Raw genomic sequence first — 25,952 nt, 5'->3', positions numbered from 1 at the left:
GAATATTTGACGCAATAGACAAGGTGTCGCAGAAACCGATGTTGCTATAACCAAGTTTTCTGTATATATATATACTTTTTAGCCTACTTTCCTCATTTTGAAAAAAAAAATGAAAAGAGGCTTATGAGATCACCTTGATGTCTGTCTGCACATCTGTTTGCATATCCTTGTGTCTGTATAGCCCCCTTAATTCTTTTTGTTGGGAGGGGGGGAGATTTATGAGATCACATTGCTGTGTTTGAGTCCGTGTATATATTTAATTGTTTTTTCGTTTTATACGCAGTACGTGTCATTAGAAGGAAAAGAGGCGATTAGTTCTTCCCTGAACCTATTGTTCTTATAAATCGGTTAAAAATTTAAAAAGATTTCCTTCACAACCACAACGCTTTTCCATAAGCCCGTGATTAAATGACAGTGCATGTCCTTGGTGCAGTTACACAGAGACCAATGTTACTAACGCACCCGAGAAACAGTGATGACAGGACACAGGACTGAATTATGCCCTAAGTGCTTCGTATGGAGTGCTGGGAGATTTACTGCCTGCAGCAGAGCACAGACTCCGAATAACAGAACTGACTTTGAATATTCTTTTTTGTGAACTGCTGGTGGATTCGTTCCAAATGCCGCAGTGTTGAAATTGGCAACATAAGATTTATGACAATATTGTCGAAAGCAGCGCCTCTCGCGTACCGCACTCGAACCTTTCCGTATGTCATTTATTTTCTGTGCTCGAGTTTCAGGTCTACTTGAATTCCTATTGTCACGCGGGCATTTCTCCATAGTAGCCCCCCACCCCGACTGCTCAGTCGGTATAGCGACTAAGCTACACGCTGGAGGACCGAACAATCGGGGTTCTATTTCTGATAGTTATATGGAATGTCTCCACTGCGTCCACACTAACCTGAGGTCCTCACAGCCACCTACGCAATGGTTAGCGATGATTCTATGAAAAGCGGCCGTTGCTACGTAACGTCCGCAACATACACACATGCAACAATATAACTATGCTTTTTATAGTCAAAGCCGTGAACGTTGCCATGCAACAACGGAGTAAACACGCATGCAACAGTAGAAGAAATGTGTTTTCTATATGGTCACTTCCGAGATGTTATATGAAAGGCAGTAGACAGTTTAGAGGAAGTTCTGTACTGGAGTCGGCGAAGGAAGGACCTGAGCACGTGAAGTTGAAGAATCTTCACTGTTAGTAGCCGTTTCCAGGAAACGTATAGTGTAGACACCGCAGGCTGGAGAAGACTTAGTGTCTGCTTCAGTGATTTCCGAATTGTGGAGATTGGCAATGGCGCTGTAATTATTTGAAGTTCCGAGTTGTGTGGTAAAGTGGTCAATATATCTATTCACCAATGCAAACGCGGTATATAGTCACATATACTATATGACGATATTATGAAAGTGAGGAAGGAAGCCTTTCTTTCATCCGAAACGTTTGAAAACTTCTACCAGACTAAGGATCTCACTTTCCAAAATAAAGAAATGTTCAGTGAATTTTTATGCTTATTCAATCCCCCATAGAGGAACACTGTGTCTGTAAAGCGGCCTATTGTTATTTGTTATTTGCATAATAATGCCATTAGTAGCTCTTACTATGCAACAGAACAACTGGGGGATTGGTGAGTGACGTGAGGTGTGATGTTCTCATGACGGTGGTTACAAGATTACCACCGACTGAAAAGTGACGTCATCTAGACTGAAGAAGATAATACGTTCCTCCGAAACGTCGGTAAACATCTACCAGGCTACACGATAACACGTCCTAGTAGTAAGCCGTAGTGATCTAATTTGAGGTACAACTCCGACATCTTCCTGAAGGGACTGAGGAAAAACATGTTAAGACCTCAGTCAGAATAGTCTCTCTCCGATTTTTAACCTTGGACCTTCTGAATACGAAGCATTAGTTCTATCTTATTCACTACATATGTTGGATCAGTGATATTATCACCCGAAACGTCTGTTCATATCCTTAGATTTTACATGCGACCCGTAAAATGTACACAGAGATAAATTTGAAAATAGAATTAACGAAATAATCAAACGATTGAATGATGTGTAGGCACTTAAAACTTCTTTCATCCCGAGGATGACAACATTATATCCCTCCGAAACTCTTATACTTATTGCTACGAAACTACACGGAGTCAGGACCCACATTACAGCAACCTTCTCTTTATTATATTCATGCTTATTTTGTCTCCTCTGATCGACTTTCCTGCCATATATTGTGCTTTTGTATCTATACTTCTTCTCTCCTTTAGTTCGCTCATTTCTGTTCCATTTCTGCCTTTCCTCCTTTCATTTCTTTCCGTCTTCGTTTTGTTACTTTCAAATACACTGTCACGTATTTGAATGATTATAGACGGCGTTTGGGCTGCTAATTCACACATTCTGCAATTCATTACAGCACATATTTAAGCCTTCTGTTTTCCCTACCCGTTGCTCGGTAGCGGCTTCCAACGACAGAGGTTAATCTTTCTCTGGATCCCCGAACTATTCCCGTGCCTCAGCTACCCGCTTGTAACAGCAACGGCAAACAAGAACCGAACTTCAGCAGTCCTCTAACTAATTCACTCACCAACCAACTCAACTCAGCTCCAAGTGTCGACTCACTGAACTAACTGCCAGCTTACATCCCGGCATGAACCACACAGAAAACACCATTCTTCTTTTGCAGTTTAGTTGTTGCTTCCGTGTCTGTTGGGATGCTCACGTGATCGCTACTCAGCTACTGCCTAGCAACGATCGTTGTTTACAGAGTCATTACTTAGCAACAACTATCGTATAGCTGCTTATTTCGCGGTCGTTGCCTATCAACGGGTCTATATGCCACAATATCTTCTGTTTCTTCGTGTTTTTCTTTTCTTGTTCATTCTCCTTTTCTCTCCTGTCCGTCTGCTCTACGTCATAGTTTGCTTAGGGAAGCTCGTGGAAGAAAAGTTAAGTGTAAGCATCTTTGTATCTTCCACCGATGTATGAATACAGAAGCATGTTGGATATATGCTTACTTTATAATGATGATGCAAAGTTCCGCCTCACTAACAGTAAGTGCTGATAGCGCCCCTCGTTCCTTTAGTAGATGGGGTATACTTTCTGTTTCTTTTATATTTCTGTGCAGAATCCTAACGGTGAGCTTCTAATACTCGCCGTCAGAGAGCAGTTCACGAGTCTGCAGCAAGTGTCACGAGTTGCAGGCGTATGAGATATGCATCATGCAGCACTTATGACCTGCAGCTGCTGACACGCCTACCAGCCAGCACTGACAGTATCGAAACCCCGGAACACGGTTGAGATTTTAGGCAGCAGCTGCAAAATCCATATTTCACATTGATGTACAAGTAATTTCAATAACAGGGCGTGGGTTCGAACATCACATTTCGTATGTCATGCGCTTATATGTGACGTGTCCCTTGCAGTCTTGTATTCGTATCTCCCCCACACGAATGGTCATTATATCGTTACCCGAACATTGAGACATCTGTTTTATTCCCTTACTGTGTGACAGTATTTCCCAACATTTTTTGTTTCACTGAGCGACCTGAAGGAATTTTGTTCTCTGCTGAGTACGTTGACAAATTTATTCTTCGTGCGAACCTTCTAACTATTGCCTCCATTTCTACCTACCTACCTACCTACCTACCTACCTGTCTACCTGCCTACGTACCTACCGAACTATCTCCGACATTTTCTAGACAATCGGCTCATAGATGGCGATAAATGGCAGATCAACTAGCAAGAACGGGATCTGAACAGCCGTTCACAGGACCTGACCAAGCTTCCGGCATCTCAATTGGAGTTGCCAAGAAAGCGATCAGGGACTGGATGAACAAAAATCACAAAAAACACTGGGAAGCTATATTTGGATTCAAATAGGCAAAGGGATTTATATCAGGACCCTCTGCAAGAAGAACAAAGGACCTGTTGAAATTAAACAGAGATGAATTAAGATGGGTGGTAGGATTACTTACTGGTCACTGCCACCTAAAAGAAGACCTTTTCAAACTGAGACTGGTAGATATCCCAACCTGTGAAAGGTGCCTACAAGAAGGCGAATCAGCCACACATCATGTGTGACTGTGAGGCAACAGGTTATTTAACATTTCGTCACCTGAACCAGTACTTCATGGAACCAAGTGACCATTATGACGCCCCCATAAATAGGGTCCTACATTTCATTCGAAGTGTAGGATTAATAGAGGGTTAATCCAAGGGGGGGGAAATATGTAATTGAATGTCGCAATGCAAGGGCAAAGTTGCTATGGCCCACTCTTACACACACACACACACACACACATACATACATATATACATACATTTACAGGTGGCGGTGAGGTTGTCAGCCTTATGCGCCCACAGGCCAGGAATATTCCTGGTACTCATTTCTGTTAGAGGCTGAGTCAACTCCAGGGCTGAAGTGCGGCGGGAAGGATTAGACCAATCGAAAAATCCAATGACATCGGGAATCAAACCCACGGTTTTCTGTCTCGTAGCGTAGTGTCTCAACTAATTACGCTACCACGTGATTCCTATGTTTGTATATAAGGTACATAAATTATATATTTAATTTGTCGCTTCTTGATTCTAATTGAAAAACAAAATTGTAAGTAGTTGAAAACAAAATATTGGGGAAGAATTTATACACTAGACAAAGAATGCCAAAGAAGACTGGAAACTGCGTACATGAAATGTATGACCACTGGGGATAAACTTTGCAACAAATTACGAAATGATAAGTATACAGCGAACTGCACTGTGGATCTATAAGCCGTAAAGCATTATCATTTAAATTGGAAGAGCCATGTACTCATATTACGGACCTTACAAAATGGCGTATCCAACGCGTGGGCTCTCAGAGGAAATAGAGATCACATGAACATACAGGTACAAGAGCGCGCGGGAGGACAGATATGACACCTCAGAACAGATCTGAAATCATAGAATATCTGTACCGAAAGCAGATGATGAAGAGAGACAAGGAGTAGTGCGGTTATTTTTAAGAATTTGATGATATCAAAATGGGCTTACGTAAATTCTAAACTTGGCTCTTAGTTTCAAGTAAAAATCAAATGAATCACTGAAGCTATGATAGACGATAAACTTGTCCACTAACCCAGCAGAAAATGTTATTTATAATTCAACAACTACAAGACTGGAAACGGCGGACATTTTGACATTATGTCCAACAAATTTAAGATTAAAAATTTTGTGCTTAAGCAACATATTTTCCCCAGAAGAAAAATTATAATAATTTAATTAATTTTTTATTTATTTAAATGCTGACATGACAGTCCAATGGCCAACTGAAAAGTAAAAAGGTAAAAGTGAAAGTTGTCCCTGTACTTAACTAATTAAGCACTGCACCATGAAGGCGTATGGGGGAGTAGATGTACAGATCCATATTTTCTTGACCTCGGCACTAGTTGGAGGTGAGTGGTCAGCTTCATGCACCGGCCGCTTTACCCCTGAAGAAAGCGCCCCCACCCATTGGATAGGAGGCTGGGTGGGTCCCAGAGTAGGTCTGGACAACGCAGAGAAGATAGAATTTTTTGACCATATCGGGACACGAACTCGTCCATTTGCTATACCGACTACGCTATCCCGGCTCCCAACTATAAAGTAAGCACAAGTGAAATAATAAAGACACATAAAACAAACACATACACACAAGGATAAGGGTAACATGTGGAAATCTGTATGTCTTATAAAGTAATTCCGTTAGACAAATTATGTAAAAATTTCTGGGATAGAAAGCGTTTCATTTTAATATAATTAATATTTTAATAATTAGGAAAGCTGCTATTATTATAAAATTTAATTAGGAGAGATAGTTTTCAAATATATCAACGTTCCAAAGGACAGTATGAAAAACTGATTTATATCTAGCAGAAGGACAATTTTTGTTTTATTGCAGAACATCGAACATAGAGAAGTCCTCTCTATAACGAGAAGGAAGCCGAAGGCTAAGAGTTTCCAGATGAGAAGGACATGATAATTATAATCTATAACACATTTAGCCTAATTCGGCACAAGTAGCCTTAGATGCTGACTCGCCTATAAATTAAAACAAATTCGCAAACAACACCCACACACAAAACTGGAAACAATAAATAATTTAACTCAACAAGGATTCGATTTTATGAACTTCTAGGCATGAGTCCCGTAAGCTAGACAATGAACTAAATTGAATTTTAGAGCAGTAATATAAATCTACATTAAGTAAATAAGACTCCCAAGAAGGGATAAGAGATTTGTCGGACTGGAAGTCTGGGGCACGCGGTAGCGTAGTTGGTTAAGGCACTATGATACCAGAAGGAAGGTCGCGGGTTCGATTCCCAAAATGTTAAGATATTTCAATTGTCTTAATTCTTCTAGTCGAACTATTGCCTTGGGATTGACTTAGGCTAAAATATAAATGAGTGGCAGGAATCTTCATGGAGGTAAAGGGCGGCCGGCGTATAAGGCTGACAACCTCACCGCCATCTGTGAGCCGACTGTCTAGAAAATGTGGGAGCCTCGACGTCTCACAATCCTATGTGCCTCCACAGCCTGTTACAGGGATAGCTTTACCTTTAACTTAGGCCTGGACGCCAGCAATAGGAAACAAAGCTTTATGAAGAATTATATCTTGTGGAATGTGACGTCATATAATTCATTCTAAGTTCACCGATGTTTAGACGAAATGTACTAACAAACAAAACAGCAATCATAAAAGAAGGGAAAGAGCGGAGTCACTGGTTGTTTGGTAGATTTATTCCTCAACCCTGAAAAAAAAAACATTTTTTTCTCTCCGAAAAATCAAACTCCTACCAAGCTACACGATGTCACGTCCCTGGAGACATGATGACATATCCACATTTGCGAGAACCTCAAATCCAACACGCCTTTAAGAGTCTATCTGGAACTCTTTGTTGCTTCTGCAAGTTCCGATAAAAATCAAGCTGAAATTTTGTGCTGATGTGATGTAGATAAGTTTGTTGACATTCATGATGGATTAAAAGGCAGATGAAATTCAGAAAGTGTATCAGATTTCGGTCATCTCAGCTTTGACACCGTGCAGTCGGTAGATAGATAGCAATGTTTCGCAGAAATCACCTGCCTCATTCTTTCAGGTGGCCTATTGCTTAGTTGATAAGTACAGACATTTCGTATCAACCGCCTGCTTTCATCCTTAACAATCCCCTGTAATTTGGCTGTTAGGTACCAAGGTTTCTGAAGAACCTGTTATCTTCATACCTCAATGGTTATTACCATTGACATCTCAATCTTACACAAACGCACCAGAAAACTGAAGTCTGAACACGTACACAGCTACGAGTATAACTGACTTGGTTCTAGAGGGATCTGACAATGGTGTATAACACTCAGAATTACTGGATTTCTTTCTTACTTTTCCATCGTCCGTTGTTCTGGAGACTAGAAAACGCGACGTTTCGGAAACTGGATCTGTTACGTTTCACAGGTGAGACAAGGGGGGGGACCTACAATGTTGGGTCCTTTAGAAAGACCTAAACACAATCCAGTGATGGATTGTGTTTAGCTCTTTCTAAGAGACCCAACTGAGTACGTGTCTTTTCCCCCTCACCTGAACACAGAAACAGATCTAAGTTTCCAAAACGTCTTGTTTTGTAGTCTCTGGAATATGGGACGGTGGAAAAAGTTAAAAACCCCAGTGATTCTGAGTATAATTGACTTCTACTTCATACGCTTGTGAAACACGAGCTCCCACTCAAACGGAAAGACAAGAGAACGACGTTGTATCGAAATCCGATGCCATATATATATGTATATAACAGTGCCATCTTCCATTTCACTTACAGTAAGTGGGTGGACGAAGTATCGATGTTAACTAAGTCGATACTACGATATATACATTGTCCAGCTACAGAAAGAAAAAGCGAGTTGCAAGAGAGCGTGAACAGTTCTGTTTCCTGTCTTCCTCTTCCCAACTCCTTCTTGCCATTCTTATACAATAAACAACAACTAATCAATGAGAAAGGACACTCACATTATATAATTTCTTTTCAAACAAAAGCCTGGCGCTCTGTTAAATAAAGACGGTGTAAAGGGGAAGGGGGCCGCCTCTGTGGTCTAGTGGTCAGAGTTCCTGCCTAAAGATCCAGAGGCCCCGGGTTGGATTCCCGGCGCCACCAGATTTTCTGAGAAGTAATGGGTCGGGAACGGGGTCCACTCAGCCTCATGAGGATAACTGAGGAGCTATTTCAAGGAAATAGCGGCTCCGGTCTAGAAAACTGAGATTAACGGCCGTTGAGATTCGTTGCGCTGACTACGTTACACCCTCTATCCGCAAAAGTTGGCACTAACTTCGCTGACAGCGGCGGTCGCTCGGTCGGTATAGTTCGCTTGAGGACTACAGGCCACAGAGTTTGTTTTGTTTGTTTGTCTGTGGGGGAGGGGCACATCTCTATGCATCTGGTTGAGCCTGGTTATGTACTACTTCAAGATCTTTCTCCCAAACAAGCCTCACTCTCTTCCCTGTGTCTCTGAGTGTTCCAATCTGATGAGTACATACTGCTACCGGCTTTACAAGTCGCTTCCTTTTATACTGTTTCGAATTCCTTACGATTATTCGCTGTTATCAGATAATTCGACGTTATTTAGTCCTAGTTACCAACACTATCATATCCACGCGGTATTATTATTATTTTTTTTATTGTTAGTGGGTTGGGACTAAGTCTCTTGTACTGCGGCCACTTCTGGCCTATTGTACCAGCCCCAGATGATAGGTCAGGGTGCTTGTGGAGCAATTGGTGGAATGAAGATTGGCAGGGGAAACCGAGGTACTCGGAGAAAACCTGCCCCAGCGCCACTTTGTCCACCACAAATCCCACTTGTCCAGACCCTGGATCGAACACGGGTAGCCGTGGTGGGAAGCCAGCGACTAACCGCTTGAGCTGTGGCGCGGCCCCTGTAATCCTGTAAATATTCACCGGCGTTTCGTAAGAGCACACAGCCTTTATCTTCTGGATCTATGATTGTAGAACCTCAAATCCAAAATACCGCAACTTGACCAAGTTAAAACCGTTCTTGTGACGGTATTTCAATATCAAAGAATTCTGCGGATTGGTGTAGAACAATGCTCTATACTCGAATCCAGGAGGTTTTCAGTTAGAATTTCAGTAGGGACACCGGCTATCTTGATTGAGGTTATTATTATTATTATTATTTTTAACTGAAAATGAGGTTTCACCCTGTGGCAGTGGTACTAGAACAAGACACAACACACAAATAACACACATCTCAGAAAATAACATACAACACTCAAACAAAACACAGCACACAAAACTACACAAACAATAAAGGAAACGCTACATATAATGAATACAATACAATTACAATTACAAAAATACAACTACAGTTACATAATTAATATCAATAAAAATAAGCACACTATACACTAAACAGTAACAGTAGTGGAATACATGTCATGAACTGATGCACTTACATTTCACCATGACTTTCTCTTCATTCCACTTCACTACACTCACGTACCCTTCACATCTTCATCACAGTTTACTTCACTTAACTTCACTGCAATTTTTTATGATTTGCCCCACGTCTTCACTTCGCATTTTTTATCACTTTCCTAAATCTTTCCCTAAAATCACTTAATTTACAGGAGAGTTCCTAAAGCACGATATTCCTCAGTCTCTCCAGGCAAATTACTTGACATTATCTCCATTATACCACGACTCATTTTTCCCCAAATCCTTTCCAATTCGTCGTTGTAACTAACATTCGAAATTATATAGCCCAAATACTGACATAACCTTAAGAGTAACCTTCCATTCAAAGAAACGTATCCATGAGATTCAGTATCTGTTCTAGATATTCAAATAACGCCCCTACGTCATTTCCTTCCCGACGAAATGCAAAGTGAGAAATCTGTTACAGCTTCCGTGTACAGATTTATCTTTCACGAAACCCGCCCACCTACAAAAGAAGATCTTATTCGTGGTGGAAGATCGCATCAATGCATCTACGTTTCTTCTGAGAGTTTATTCAAATCTGGCCCTTAGGCAACAAATATATCTTAGTCAGGACTTTGAGGATGTAAGTGAAGCCAATATTTTCTTTTGAGTAGCTTGCCTCCATTATAAGTGATCGACAAGGGAAATGTGGCCGAATCAGTAAACCAGGTTAAACCCACAGAATGTGTCAGAGAATTGGGTTAATATCTATGTAGTGGTTTCCTTGTGCTTCGTCAGAGACTCGCCATATTTTCCAGGTTGTTACTGTGGCCTCTGATGAAATCGTTGTCATAAATTCCTCTTTTAAAATATACAAATTGAATACAATCAGTAGAAATGGGATACTTAAATTCAGTTAGAATCTGCACTACAATAGACCATATTAAGAATTAAAATGTTAGGAACTGAAAATACAATTGGTAGAAAATAAAATAGATGAATGTGGAAAAATTGAGGTAAACCATTTGAATAGAAAGAAAAACTGTTGATAGGATGACGAAAGAGATTCTACAATATAAATTGAAAAAAAAAAAGAACGAGGAAGACATTTGGAAAGAGGGAAACAGTATATAAAATATGAAGAGATTTGACTGCCTGTACCAGGAATAAACAAATTTTTCCTGCTAATTCTGTTTTTACGTTCTAATAAATACAAATAACAATCCCAGTGAAGCGGCTAGGGAAGTCCGAAGTTCAGCTCCTAGTCCCGGAGATTGAAGCAACTTCTGCTCCTTCCGATCTTTCTGCTTAATTGTTGGTGTAGTACCTTCAACTGATTAACTATTATTTATCTTTTTAACAACAATAGCCGTGAAATAATACATGGACATAGATCCTAGGCCTCATATATGTGGAGTTCTTTTTAAAGATTTAAATATTTATCTTAACTCTTGCAGATGCTTTATGCTGTGCTTGGTTTATATATCACGCATTGTGATTTTGGTGGTGGTGTCCGGAGATAGGGACTAGCGCTATCCACAGGTTTCACATGAAGACAGAGATAGAATCCAGCCTCTGAAAATTTCAGTGTCGTTTCAATAAAAGGATGATGGATAATGTCCATAAACACAATAATTGTATTCGTCTGCAGTTTATCTGATGACGATGCCATTAAATCTGATGATACACTGAAGAATGATTGGATCATATTGACTAAGGAAATGGAAAATATTTGGAAGGAAGTTATCGTAGCTTAATTTAATGTAATGTCCCCTTGTTTTCCTGGAGACACTGAGGTCAACCACTCGAGGTAACTTGCTTCGTGTGTCGATGTAAATCTGTAACACCATGACAGATTAACTATTCTCCGCATCTCGCTCACTCACTCACTCATGGAGCTGAGCCCTTATTGAGAAGCTGCCAACTGTGCAGCCACTCAGAACTTCCCAGCATTTTATGGAACCCGAAGGTTCATTACCATGTTAACAAGAGCCCTCCAGCGGTCCCTATCCTGAGCCAGATCAATGCAATCCATACCATTCTATTTCACTGAGATCCATTTTAATATTGTCCGCCCACCTACGCCTTGGTCTTATCAGTGGTTTCCTTCCTTCCGGCTTTCCCACCAATATACTATATGCATTTCTCCTCTCCCCAATTCGTGCTATATGCCCTGCCACCTCATAAATTTTCTTTCGCCCAGGTCGTTTATCCACAGAATCAATCCAGGTCCGAAGCTTTGTGAACATTTTCGTAACAAGCTTATTTTTTACGGCGAGGAGGAGTTAGTCCCACAACCAACCACTTGCCGGCTGTCCGCGACTGATTATTCAATATATTCGCAGCTTCCCTCATCCGCAACCTGAGGACGAGCCATGCAGTGGTGAAAAGGGACCCACCTAAAATCCGCAACCTGACGGCGCGCTATGCAGTGGTGATAAGGGACCCACATAACATCCGCAACCTGAGGACGCGCCATGCCGTGCTGACAAGGGACCCACCTAACATCCGCAACCTGAGGACGCGCCATTCCGTGGTGACAGGGGACCCACCTAACATCCGCAACCTGAGGACGCGCCATGAAGTGGTGACAGGGGACCCACCTAACATCCGCAACCTGAGGACGCGCCATGAAGTGGTGACAGGGACCCACATAACACATTCCCTGCATCGCCCTTGGAGATGTGACTACAATAGTATAGCCACTAACGCCACCTGAAACCAATTACACTACAAAGAAATATGTATAAAGTTTTGGAGACAACAGAAACAGTGGGGAGAGTAGTGTATACTAGTACTGGTATGTCATTATCCGGCCTTGAAGATGTTTGCAGTAATGAACAATTGCACACAGTATCCATCTCATTCTACGGCATTTTATGTTTCATTGGAAAAAATTGATACGTTTCACTGGATACTACTTAAAGGGTCCTTCTACTTGGGAGAAAATCTTACAAATTTCACTGCCGATGTTGACAAAAATATAAGAATGATATCAGATGAAGACAGACAATTTGATGGATTTATTCGTTTTGTAAACATAGCTAGAACCGGATGGGTGAATTGAGTACAAAATCACTTCAGAGATTTTGAAGGATAATCTGAAATATTTGACTTTCGTGCAACGTGAATATATTTCGTTACAAAACCATGAACACTCAATTTGGATTTCTCTTTTGCAGCTCATAGTACCAGTGGAGCTTTGGAGAGAATTTTTCTTACACAAATTTTCTGTAGACTACTGGAAAAAATAACTTTTTACTTATTGAAAATTATCAAAGCAGTGATAGTAACAAATATACGATTTGAGGAATTTAAATAAAACCACTTCTATATTTTGATTTCGAACAATACTAAATTACTTCAAGGAATTTGTTCGTCTACGAAACACAAAATATCTGTCCAAGAGGAAAGAACATCTCATTAAAAAACGGCTGGAAATTAAGTTAAAATAGAATTCTGTGAAAACAAAAAACAAAACAAACTCCGTGACCAGTAGTCTTCAAGCGAACTATACCGACCGAGCGGCCGCCGTTTGTCGGCGAAGTTAGTGTCAACTTTTGTGGTTAGAGGATGTCGTGTGCTCAGCGCAACGGATTCCCACGGCCGTCATAAATATAGAATAAAAAATCGGTGAAATCATCATTAGGAAAATTGTACCGTATGTTATTTAGTTTTTAAAGAGTGGTCACCCTGCTTCAGACTGATGCTCATTGACCTAACCCTCAGAAGGCAACAATCGCAGTTCTTAAGCAATCAACCGCCATATGTTATCTTGTTTCAATGTATAAGAGGTCAGAAACAGGGACATTAATTACCTTAGGGAGTAGAAAAAGAAATGTTCCGAAAAAGAATGATTTTCTAACTTCGTTTTGTTTAATCAGGATCTTTTGGATCCAGACATCTGAACACTTTAACTCGTCACAATACCCGTATTTTATATGGCGGGTTTCCTTACAACCAGACTCACAATTCTTGGACCCTCTGTAAACAAAAGGTTCCGACGCACTCTCATTTGATTTCTTTGAATTTTGCCAAAGGCGTCTGGAGTTGTGTTTGTGGGAGGACATGAGAAACAAACAGAGCTTTGATTGTGCAGTCAACTTGGCCAGGTCCGATATGAAATAAGGTATAAGCCGAAAGAGGGTATGTCTTCCTTTATCTCGTGATGGAAGGCCAAATCCTTCCGCTAGTCAATGGATTCCTTGCGCTAACTTCCCACCTTCTTTCCGCCCCTCACCCCACGGGTAAGTAGTTGAGAACTATAACAGTGACATAAGGGAAAATCTTCAAATCGTATTTTATTTTAGAAGGAAGTAGAGAAAGAAGCCAACAGAGGGCCTGTAGGAGCAAGGATAGCTCAGTCGGTATAGCGACTAGGGCACGGGCTGACCAACAGTTGAATCGCGGTTCAATTCCCAGCAGGGTCAAAAGATTTCTGTCTTCAAAAGATCATCAACACAGGATCTGAGGCCCTATCCAAAGAATAAAATGGGCTACATGTGTAGATGAGCAATGAAAAAGCTCCGTAGCTTTAGTCAGCAAACGAACTATGCCGACCGAGCGACCTCCGCTTGTCGACGAAGTTAGTGCCTACTTCAGCGGATAGAGGGTGCCGCGTGGTCAGTGCTACGAATCCCTACAGCCCGTTCCAGTGCCGAAGTTACTAATGCGTGGAGCTATCTCTCCATTCCTCCATGCATCTTCATGTCGTGATGCTTGATTAAGGACAGAAGCAATTTCGCATTTACACGGTTTCTTTAGAGAGCTTGCCGTAAATTTAACCCACGCCAACAGAGACTTGCATCGTACCAAACCTAACAAGACAGTAGAAGCGGACCAAAAAATGAAACAGGGTTTCAAATGCTTCTTTAAATTTAAACTTTGCTAAACTTCGTGTATAAATAACGAAAGAGTTCTTGTATGCCTAACTCAAATTAAAACTAAAAAGGTCTGCATATATTAACTATGTCCCGACACACAAGCTATAGACATGTTTGTTCTATATGCTTTAAGTAGAGCTACTTAATTAAAGTCAGGTGATGCAGCAAATGAAAGTAATTAGTTTGTCGTATTACTCAAACCAGTGACTTACTTTGCAGAAGTTAATACTTCGAAGTTTCTGGTGGTTTCAGGTACGTGTAATGCTGTAATAAGATGTCAGGGCTCTAATTAGAATTACATCATAACAATAATAATATCAAAATAAAAGAAAATTAATAAGAATTATATGGGGCGCGAGGTAACGTAGTTGGTTGGGACATCATGCTACAAGCCGAAAAGTCGTGGATTCACTTCCAAATGAGGTCACTATTTGTTTTAATTTACCTAATCCTTCCAGCCTCGTATGGCCCTGGGGTCGACTCAGCCTCTAACAGAAATGAGTACCACGAATCTTCCTGAGGATAAAGGTGAGGCCGGGGCGTAAGGATTACCTCATCGCCATCTGTGAGCCGATTGTCTAGATAATTTGGGAGCCTCGACGTCTCACAAGCCTATGGGCCTTCACGGCCTGTTACAAGGATAGCTTCACCTTCTACTTTTTGCCTTTTAATAAAGACTGTATGTGAATCATGAAATTTTGGAACGTTTAGGTTCACTGTGGTCCCTATCCTGAATCAGATGAACCCAGTGCACACTCTATTTCATTTCTCTAAAATCCTTTGTAATATTATGGCCCCATCTACAACTAGGTCTTCTAGTGGTCTCCTTCCTTCATACCATTTCCTTCCAAAACTCTGTATGCACTTCGATTCTATCTCATGCGTGCTACGTTCAATGCCCAGCTCACCTAAAATTTATGAAGTTCCTCATTGTGTAGTTTTCTCCAATCTGTTCTTTATTTCATCCCTCTTTGGTTCAAATATTCTCTCAGAACTCAGTTCTGAAACACCTCCAGCCAATATTCTTCCATTAATATCAGAGACCAAGTTTCAAACCCATACAGAACTATATGCAAAATTATAGTTCTGTGTATTAAATCCTTTATGTTTTTAGGCAGTAGGACAGAAGATAGAAGGTTCTGAACTGAATGTTGGCAATTATACCTAGAATTTAAACTACTTTAATTTCATTGTGAATCAAATTATGAACGTTACTCTCGTTCCAAAATATCTTAAATTCCCCTCCTTTTAAAATACTTCATTCTTGAAAACTGAAAGATAGAAGGTTATGCCCTTCTGGCAGTCTGTGTGCACGGAGGCGGTTCGTGTGGATGGAGGCAGAGAGAGCATTGCGGTAGCAGGCCTGCCCCTGTGGTAGTGGCAGAATCAATTTCCTGACAGACGTTCCAAAAACAATTTCCTCTCTGCGAGACATTCAAGGCTTACAGATGGATGTACTAACCGACCGTCTGTGTGTGTGTGTGTGTCTTCCCCCTTTTACCAGAACATTCTTCCTCTCTCTGACACAACCTGACAGAACCTCGAATGACGAGTTTATTTTCAGGATAAAAATTCCTCTGCTCTATATTCATCTTCACATTACAGTAAGTCCATTAACTCTCCTGTCTTCGCTCTCCTAAGAGGCACTCACGTATTTTGATTGTATCAGAAATGTTTGTGTCACACAATTTATTTCAGATATCACTTCTTTCAAGCGATACACAAACGGCAGTATTTTTATGCACCAAGGGGCACTATGCTACAAGCAGGAAGGTCGCGTGTTCAAGTCCCTATGAGGTCATTCAATTTTTTTAATTGACCCAATCCTTCCAGCCGTACTATGGGCCTGGGATCGACTCAGCCTCTAACAGTAATGAGTACCAGGAATATTTATGGAATGTTCTTGGGGGTAAAGGGCAGCCGGTATGTAAGACCATCAACCTTACCGCCATCTATGAGCCGATTGTCTAGAAAATGTGGAAACCTGAACAACTCACAATCCTATGAGCCTCCACGGCCTGTTACAGAGATAGCTTTATATACTTTACATTAAGGGGTAAAGGACCCTGCTCTTGCATTAGTACTTACACGTGGTGGGCAGAGTTGAGACATCTGACCACTTAAAGGCCCATGTTAACGGGTGTGTACACGGTAGCGTAATTGATTGAGGCACTATGCTACAAGCCTGATTCCCGATGAGGTCATTGGATTTCTCAATTGACCTAACCCTCCCAGCCGCACTATGGCCCTGGGATCGACTCAGCCTCTAACAGAAATGAGTACCAGGAATCTTCCTGGGTGTAAAAGGCGGCCGGCGCCTAAGGCTGACCTCCATCTATGAACCGATTGTCTAGAAAATGTTTGCGCCTCGACATATCAGAACCCCATGTACCTCCACGGCCTCTTACAGGGATAGCTTTATTTGTTGCTAGCGGGTGTGCTTTCTCTTGGTAGGGTCCGAGTCCATTCGGCATGCCGGCCAAAACTGGGCATGTTGTACCAGCTCCGGATGATAGATGAGTGTGGAAAAGTGGTGCAATAAGAATTTGCAGGGAAACAACATTTACCCAATTTTAGTTACCACAATAAATGCCACATGACATGATCTAGGATCGAACACGGGCCGTCGCGGCGTGAAGCCAGCGACTAACCGCCTGAACTAGTGACCTGAAGATGATGTTAGGTTACGTAACGCAGAATTAAGAACTTTAAATCGTATTGAAGCGACTGGAATCTGCTGTTGTATATTCCTGGAATTTGCTCAGACGGACTGAAGAGATCCACGGAAAACCTACTGTTACAGTCGGCCTCGGGGCCCCAGACTTGTTCCCGGAAAATTCAAAATCTGAAATATGAATTTGTTTTCAAATAAAAGTGGGAAATATTTAATCTGTGTATTGAGGAAAGGAGAAGATGAACGTGGAACATGGACACGCAATACGATGACGAAACAAGATAAAATTAACTGACAGCAAGATAAAATAATGCGAGATCTGGGCGGTATATGTCTCCCAGTGCCAGGAAACAAGGATGCTGGTATCAGCAGCAATTTATCCAAAACACAGACATGACGCTTGTTAGGGTGTTAACGATGAAACATACATTTAGATACCAATGCATTTCCAATGGAAATTGGACTTCGGTTCTGAAGTAACTACTGTCTGTTTGGAAGAGAACTGTGACACCCTTATTAATGTTTCACAAAGCAATTTGTCTTGAATCTACCCTAGGGTTCGACATATTGCATGGCGGTTTATTTAGTAAAGATATATATATATTGCGTTCTACTCCAAGTTAACGTCAACGGTAACCAACAGACGTCACTTTGTTCAAGTAAATTTACATGAACAAGAAAAAGAAACTCCGTGGTTTTAGTCCGCAAGCGAACTATACCGACCGAGCGACCGCTTGTCTGCGAAGATAGTGACAACTTTAGCGGATAGAGGGTGTCACATGATCAGCGCAACGGATCCCCACAGCCGTTAATTTAAATATCCTAGACCGGAGCCGCTATTTCCTTGAAACAGCTCCTCAATTATGCCCATGAGGCTGAGTGGACCTCGTTACAGACCCACTATTCAGAAAATCTGGTAGCGCCGGGAATCGAACCCGGTACCTCTAGATCTGTAGCCTGGAACTCTGACCACTAGACCACATAGGCGGTCAGTAACCTTAAATCTCAGATAGTAATCCTTTAGTCTAGGCAACGTCAGGAAATATATACGGTGTCACGTTCGTTCTCAGGTTGTCAGACGCCGTCTTACAATCACAGCGGTCCGGTTACGACGCCAGATGAGGTCCCTCAAGATTTTTGTTGAATAGAGTTACAATGGGACAAGTTTGCTTGGAGTGCTTTTATTTCCCCTTGTCAGTTCTTATTCCGCCAACGGCTTTGCGTTCGTTACTCACCCTATATCGATACTGACAGCACGGTGTCACAAGGACACGTGGCACTATGCCACAAGCCGGAAGATCACGAGTTCCAATCCCGATGAGGTCAATGGATATTTTTCACTTTTACCTAATTCTTGCAGCCGCACTATGGCCTGAGGTCGACTCAGCCTCTAAAAAATGAGTACCAGGAATCATCCTGGCGGGTAAAGGGCGGACGGCGCGCAAGGCTGACAATCTCAGCGCCATCTGAGAGCCGATTGTCTAGAAAATGTGGGAGTCTCGACGTCTCACAACGCTATGGGCTCCCTATGGCCTGTTACAGGGATAGCTTTACTTTACTGTCACAGTTCGGAGGCCTGTAATCTGAATACTCACGTGGTAATAATGTAGGAGGTGGCCGCTGTACGCGACGTCTGGAAATTACCAGACTTCACAGCGTCATATCGCAGAAGACCGGAATCTTCTTCCGACAACGTGTAATGTAGTTACATGATACTGAGCCCAATCAAAATGCATTCAGAAGATGCAACATGCGACACATTACGTCAGCTGCTGCAGTTGGTACGAAAGAACCGTAAAGTAAAGGTAAATTGCCTCTGTGCTTGATTAGTTAATCACTATACAATGAAGACGTAAGGGGGGAGTGGAGGTATAGCTCCAAAATTCTTCACCTCGGTACTAGATGCGGATGAGTGGTCAGTTTCATGCACTGACCGCTTTACTCCCGGTACCCATTGGGTGTCATGTTGCCGCGCCATAGCTCAAGAGGTTAGTCGCTGGCTTTCCACCGCGGCGGCCCGGGTTCGATCCCGGGTCTGGTCAAATGGGATTTGTGATGGACAAAGTGGAGTTGGGGTAGGTTTTCTCCGAGTGCTTCGGTTTCCCATGCCAATCTTCATTCCACCAAATTCTCCATCATCATAATCATCCGGTGCAGGTACAATAGGCCAATCAGTGGCAGCCGTGCCAAGTGGACTCGGACTCAAACCCCAGTATACGAATCATGCTGGGTGCGTCCAAGAGTCAGTCTGGACGCTGTGAAACAGAAAAAATTTCAGTTTCCGGGAATCGAATCCCGGCCTTCCATCTCATACCTGTCATCGACTGAGCTATCTCAACTCCTATAGACACCATAACAATATGTATTTCCTTACGTCTGTAACCAAGTTTCATTTAAGCAGGAGTCGCAATCATGGGATAGAATTTATGTTACGTAATTCAGTTTTCCGAAATACCATGGAAATCCGAGAACACTATTAAGCGGGCAAGAAATGCTAGGAAACAGGCAATCAAAATGCAATTACAAAGTTCATAACTCAACTACTCATGCATTAGACAGCGAAAACAAATATTTGCATGCGAAATACGCATTAAAGATTCACTGTAGCTGAAACATGAATTTATGGGCAACTGTTTCCATGGTTACACAACAGTACGAAAACTCTGAACGGCTCTTCTTTTTGATCTGTTCGTATGAAGACGAAAATGAAGTCCTAAATAATATAACTGTGGGAAGTTCCATTGACAAAACATATTATAACATGACGAAAGAAAAGCGGAATAGAGGAGCCAGAAGAAACTGCCGTTACCAGGGAACGGCCTGATATATACGTGTCCGCGTCAACGGGTACGCATGAAACAATAGAGGAACTGATGGAAGTGGTGTTTTCTACGACGCCCGTGCCGAGGCTGTATAGAGAGGACCACAGGGAAAAGTTAGCCCGTTGTCAAGCATGTATACTTTTCGAAATGAGGATTATGGAGGCTACACATAGAAATGATTGAAACCAAAGTCTTCAGAACATTCATTAGAACCTGCTCATTATCCAAATGTGAGCGTTTAAGTGCCAACATGAAACTAGCCCTCCATAAGTCACTGATCAGATCAGTAATGACTTACGCCTGAGCAAAACACCTACCTCTTATAATTGCAGCACCTAAGAAACAAGGTTCTCCGCACCATTAAAAATGATCAAAGGAGCACACCGGCCCGGGCTTACATTCAGCTTTCAACCTTCCATACGTATATGACTGTTCGCGGCATAGGACAAGGTGAAGTCAGACATTGAAAATATAAGAGGCTTAAACTTGGCTATGGTCAAGCTTATGACCGTTCAAGTAACTAAGCTGCCGTTGTAGCGTAAGATACGTAAGATAGGCATCATCTGCTTCCGAAAGCCTGGACTGGCAGAGGACATTTATATAGAGTAAAACGAAGAATCTTCTATATCATGCTGTATATGAGAAATTTAGATTTGACCAAAGGCCAAGAATATTCATAAGAGACAAACCCATCTTTTTGTCAGAAAGGATGTTACATAAGGGCTATTACCGCAAGGGTACAGTTGAATAAAAATCTCTGGTCGTGAGTCTCAAGGTGCTTGATGCCAAGAAGAACTGAACGGCGGTAAACCGCCAGTCGTAAGATGACTAACACTGACTCTGAGTTAGCCAGTCATGGCTGGGAGTTGCGGCCATGAGAAGATGTGAGACAGTCGTCAGCTGGTAAGGACATGAATACGGAAGCTGAGAAATCTAGATGATTAGGAGCCTTTGCGAGGTAACGACTGGTGAAGATATAGAAGACTTAGTATTTGCTGTAGTGATATGTAAAGTGCGTAGATCCGTGAAACAGTTATATTTCTCTAGTAACGAATTATAAATATTCAATAAATCTAATTACCAATCCAAACCCAGTCCGTAGTCACTTACACGTGACATATTTATAACAATAATTAACTATACATTCAATTCTATAAATTCGTATATTTCTTGTTTCGACGGAACTCCCAACACTTTTATTAAACAAAATATAAAATTTCACTACAACATCCATAAGCATTAGGTTAACTCCAACTTTTCACAGAGTTTGAATATTTCCATGTGCCTTCTGAGGTCTCATATAACACTTCCTAAATGTACATAATTATATGGAGAGAACCATCTGCCGATCACAATGGCCGAGTCGCCTCAACTTGGCGGCGGTCAAGCATACGACCGTTCAAGTGACTAGACTGCCGTTGTAGCGGAAGCTACTAGAAATAGGGCAAAATCTGGTGTCCTGAGCCTGGACTGACAGAGGCCCTGTATGTATTTTATATATATTTATTAACACTTTTAACATGTAAAATGTAAATATCCTTTACTTTATGACAAATGACTTACTACTGCAGAAAATGACTCTGACAAAAGACAGACCCGTCCTCTCGTCAGAGAGGGTGCCCAATAAAAACAAGACCGAAACTGTCAAACAGTAATAAATACCTGGTCATGAGCCCCAGATGGGGCTAAACACCAAGACTTACTGACTGAGTGACAATCAGTCACAATGTTACTTTGACTTTGACTGAAATTTCAGTTGAAGGAGTAGCGAGGTCAGAATTCGAGTGTGTCCAGTCGACGATAGTGATTTGTTAAATGTTGTAACAAGTCTTAGGTGCAACAAATTCGATTATCAAATCCTGAATCCGTTTTATAAATTACCCAAACCCGTAATATATGATAATACTAAAGTTGGTCTTAAAGAAAGACGTTAGGAAGGTCAGGAATGGATTACTCTGGCTCAGCATATGGATCTGTGTGAATACTGTTGTGAAATCGGTAATAATTTTTGGATTTCGTAAAATGCTTGGAAATTTCTTGAGTAGCTGTACAGACTATTTTTCCCCTTGGCACTACAGCCCCAGTGGGCCTAGGCCTACCTCCATGAACTTCTCCGTTCACTTCGGTTTTTCTAGATCTTACACATTCAGTAGGACTCCTTGGGCGGGTGATCAGCTCGTCGCAAGGCCTCTACCTGTATACAAACACAGAAAAACGCACACACACAAACTAAACATCCATGCCCTGAGTGGGATATTCAGACGTTGGCCTCTCGATAAGGACTCATCTACATGGAGTCAAATAGTTAGTACTCCAATATGCATTAAACGACCCCCAGAGAAATATAATTTTCCATTGAGCTACTTATAAAGAATTATACACACAGAAAGTAAACATACACTCTCTGACGACACAGAGTGTAATTTTCGAAATGTTTCTAAAGTCCTGTTTGTGAAACGCCGGGGTATTGGATTTCCGTTACGTTATAACGACGTTCAACTTAATCTCTTCTACGTTCAAACGGGAAGGAAGAGAGAAGCTGCTTTCCTCCAATGAAACAGCGTCAAGAGGAAGAGTACACACTCGTAGCAGAAGAATATTTCTCCTGTAAGGAGACCTGGAACAGGTCCATCGGGTTATTAAAAAAAAAACTTCTATCACTAAAATATATTTCATATTTTCTCGCAGTGTTAGAAGCCTGCTCTGTAGCATGAAGTACCGTTTACCTAAAATATGATGGAATGTACAACATACGGCGCTGACTTCTCTCGCTCGAACACTGGGATCGAGGGTTCGAATCCCACGCAAAGGAACTGATATTTTTGTACGCGTTTATTCTGTGTTTGTGTTGTTCTGTGCGTATGTATGCATGTATAAGGGGTGGGCCATAAAACCCGGCCCTCGTACCGAGACCTTCAATGATCTATTGTGCTTTCTCTTTGGATTAACCCTTTATTAAGGCCGCGTCATAGGTGAAGCGGTTAGTCGCTGCCTTCCTGGGTATGGTCAAGTGGGCTTTGTGGTGGCAGGTTTTCTCCGAGTACTTCGGTTTCCCCTGACAATCTTAATTCCACTAATTGCTCCACAATCACCCTCACCTATCACCTGGGGCTGGTACAATAGGCCAGAAGTGGCCGCAGTACAGGGACTTAGTCCCACCCCACTAGCAATAACAGAAATTAGTCTAACGGTATTCTTGAAAAATATTTGTTGTTTCCGCAGCAGCGTTCACTAGCAACGGATCTACACGTCACAGTATGCTTTTATAATGGTACTTTACTTTTAAGAAAACAGTACCCACGCAGAAAGTACCTAAATGCCGTCTTTCCGTTTTAAATCGTTGGCACAGGGTCTGCAGTCTACGTCACTTTTGCATTACGGGTTGATTTCCAGGAACACAATTGCAGCGTAAATTTGAACACAGACCTGCATTTAACTTTGAAATCACATGCAAATATCTGCAGTATACACAGGCTACAACTGATCAGTGTGTATACTTATCCTGCTGTGAAATAGGGTGTAGGGTGTGGGGATAAAGCTCAACTTATTTTCAAACTCCTCACTGAACAGATGTGAGTGATTATTGCCTTGCACCCTGGGACAAAAGACCTCCTACTCATGAATGTTCCACTGTATACAGACATAGAACCTTTATTTCACAGATGTAGCCAGTTTTACTAGTAGCACAAAATCACATGTGTACACATATAATCACACAGGGGTTACATGAACAGTAAATTAGTTAAACTTAATAAAAAAACTTATAATTTTGTGTAATAAATCTTCCTAGGGGTAAAGGTGCGGCCCAGCGCGTAAGGCTCACAAACTCACCGACATCTGTGAGCCGATTGTCTAGAAAATGTACGAGCCTCGACGTCTCACAACCTTATGTGCCTTCAGGGCCTGTTACAGGTACACCTTTACCTTTACATATAAGTTAAGAAGGATGTAACATTATAACAGAAAACCATCTTGCAAGTTGGTTAAACCCTTTATGGCAGCCATATTCGCTTCCCACATGAAGAGAAAAACTGAACGCAGAATCTTTCATTTAGTGAGTCTGTTAGAACAGTTCGTATCGGAAATGATACTTTTCAAACACCGATAATCAGTAAAATGTTAGATTTGGGGGGGGGTATCGAAAAAGAAGGGCTAACATGACAATTTAGTGGCAGATTGCCAAGTCGAACCGTCGAATCTCCATTATTTCTTTAATTAACTGTATAATCTGCAGTACCAATAGACGGAACACCAGTCACTGAATTGTCTAATTAAATTTTCTGGCTTGCTGCCTGCGTCTCACTGCCCCCCCCCCCAAAAGAAAGAGAGACAATAAAAAATAAAGACTGTTAATGAATCCTTAGATAATGCAGTCAGGTTCAGATATTTGGAAAAGACAGTACCGAAACAAAATTACAATCACAGATATATTAAGAGTACAATACATTCTGGGAATGAGCGCTTGAAAAAAAGTTTCTGAGAGAAACAAATGACTGAAATACAGAGGAAATATTTGGAAATTTATTTGAAAATGATATAAATAGAAGCTTCATAATTTTAAATATTTAAAATAATTTATTGGGGGCGATTAATTGAAGCAGGAAACGATGTGCAGATCACGTAGTTTGAATTTTAGTCAAAATTTCTGAAGTGAAGATATTTCCTTCAAGGTCTAGATATGGATGAGAAGATTGTCAAATGGTTGGACCTTAGAGACAATTTCTTGAACAGTTTAGTAGGTAGACGGGTTCCTGATCCATGGAGCTAATTGACCTTTTCCGTGGTCATTTTTATGCCTAATTCAGGTAAAAGTAATGCCAATTGATGTTCACGTACGTCTGAAACATAACCTAATACAACACCGCACAACCTAACCTAACTTTAAATTAAACTAACCTAATCTGTGAGCCGGGATAGCGCAGTCGATATAGCAACTGGCTACGGGCTGGACGACCAAGGGGTCCAAGTTCGAGTCTCGGTAGGGTCAAGAATTTTCATTTCTTCACCTCGTTCTGACCGGCTCTGGGGTTAACCCAACCTCATCTTTAATGGGTACTGGGGGCTCTTTCTCTGGAGGTAAACCGACTGGGACGTGAAGCTAACCACTCACCTCCAACTGGTTCCGAGGTCAAGAAAAAGTAGGTTTATACATTCACTCCCCCATACACCTTCATGGCGTAGTTAGTTAAGAATAGGGACAACTTTATCTTTTACCTTATCTGCGAAAAAATATATACCTCTCTAGCACGGATATAGTTGATTAATTTGGTAGTTAGTAGCTAAATGGCAGATGGTGCGTAAAAAAAAAACTTGGATTATTATTGGTGTGTACATCGAACAGGAAAAGTTAACCAGAATCCTTAATCGGTTTTGGAGATCAACTATGAGAAGGAACATGTATTTCCATCTTGTGCTTTCATTGGGCGTAAGCATAAAGACAACACAAGGATAGACAGTGTCACTGGAAACATCACTTCACGGGTCCTTTTCGATTTTCAGTTGTACACAGAAAGTTCAGCCGCCCTGGACCTACTGTAACGGATGAAATATTTATTTCTCGACAGTACTGTTATATCCGGATTTAAGTGTCTCATGTTAGCTTGGCATCGTGTACGGTTCTGTTCCCAAGAAATGTCCGTTTTACGCGCAATGTCCTGGAATATACGCTGTTCTTTCTGGCCCCCTGACAGGACACACTGGATAATTTCGGAAATTGGACAAAGATGCGACAAAGAGATTGCAGAGATAAATATTTGTAAGAAATTACAGTGGAACCTCGGTAATTCGCACTCACAGTAACATGGGCTGTCTTGCAGTACCACAAAGACTGTCTGAAGGGAGGCTATGAAGAGAACACTTGGTCAGTGCAGTTGAAGAATCTCATATCTTAGAAGCCATTACCAGGGAACGACTGGTGAAGGCACAACAGAATAAAAAGTCTTAGCGTGTACTGTAGTGATATGTAAAATGTGGATATTAGCCATGGTGTTATGGTTATTTGTAGTTACGACCTGAAAGTGGTCAACAACGCTAATCTCCAATCGAAAGCCTGTCGAAAGTCACTCTAACACGAGACAATATGTACATAACATATATATTGTTTGGGTGTCTGTGGGGGTGGGTGGGTGGGTGGTGC

The 25,952-nt window shown here is 41.5% G+C and overlaps 1 long non-coding RNA gene across 1 annotated transcript in view; it reads right to left on the bottom strand.

The window, feature by feature from the left end:
• Nucleotides 1–25,952, bottom strand: part of LOC117282882 — a 470,636-nt gene that overhangs the window by 94,938 nt on the left and 349,746 nt on the right. The gene's annotated exons all lie outside the window — the stretch shown is intronic.

The sequence above is a fragment of the Cryptotermes secundus genome, unplaced genomic scaffold (assembly GCF_002891405.2).
Source record: "Cryptotermes secundus unplaced genomic scaffold, Csec_1.0 scaffold11, whole genome shotgun sequence".
NCBI lineage: Eukaryota > Metazoa > Arthropoda > Insecta > Blattodea > Kalotermitidae > Cryptotermes > Cryptotermes secundus.
The sequence above is the reverse complement of the archived record's forward strand: the minus strand, read 5'-3'. Positions and strand labels throughout refer to the sequence as shown.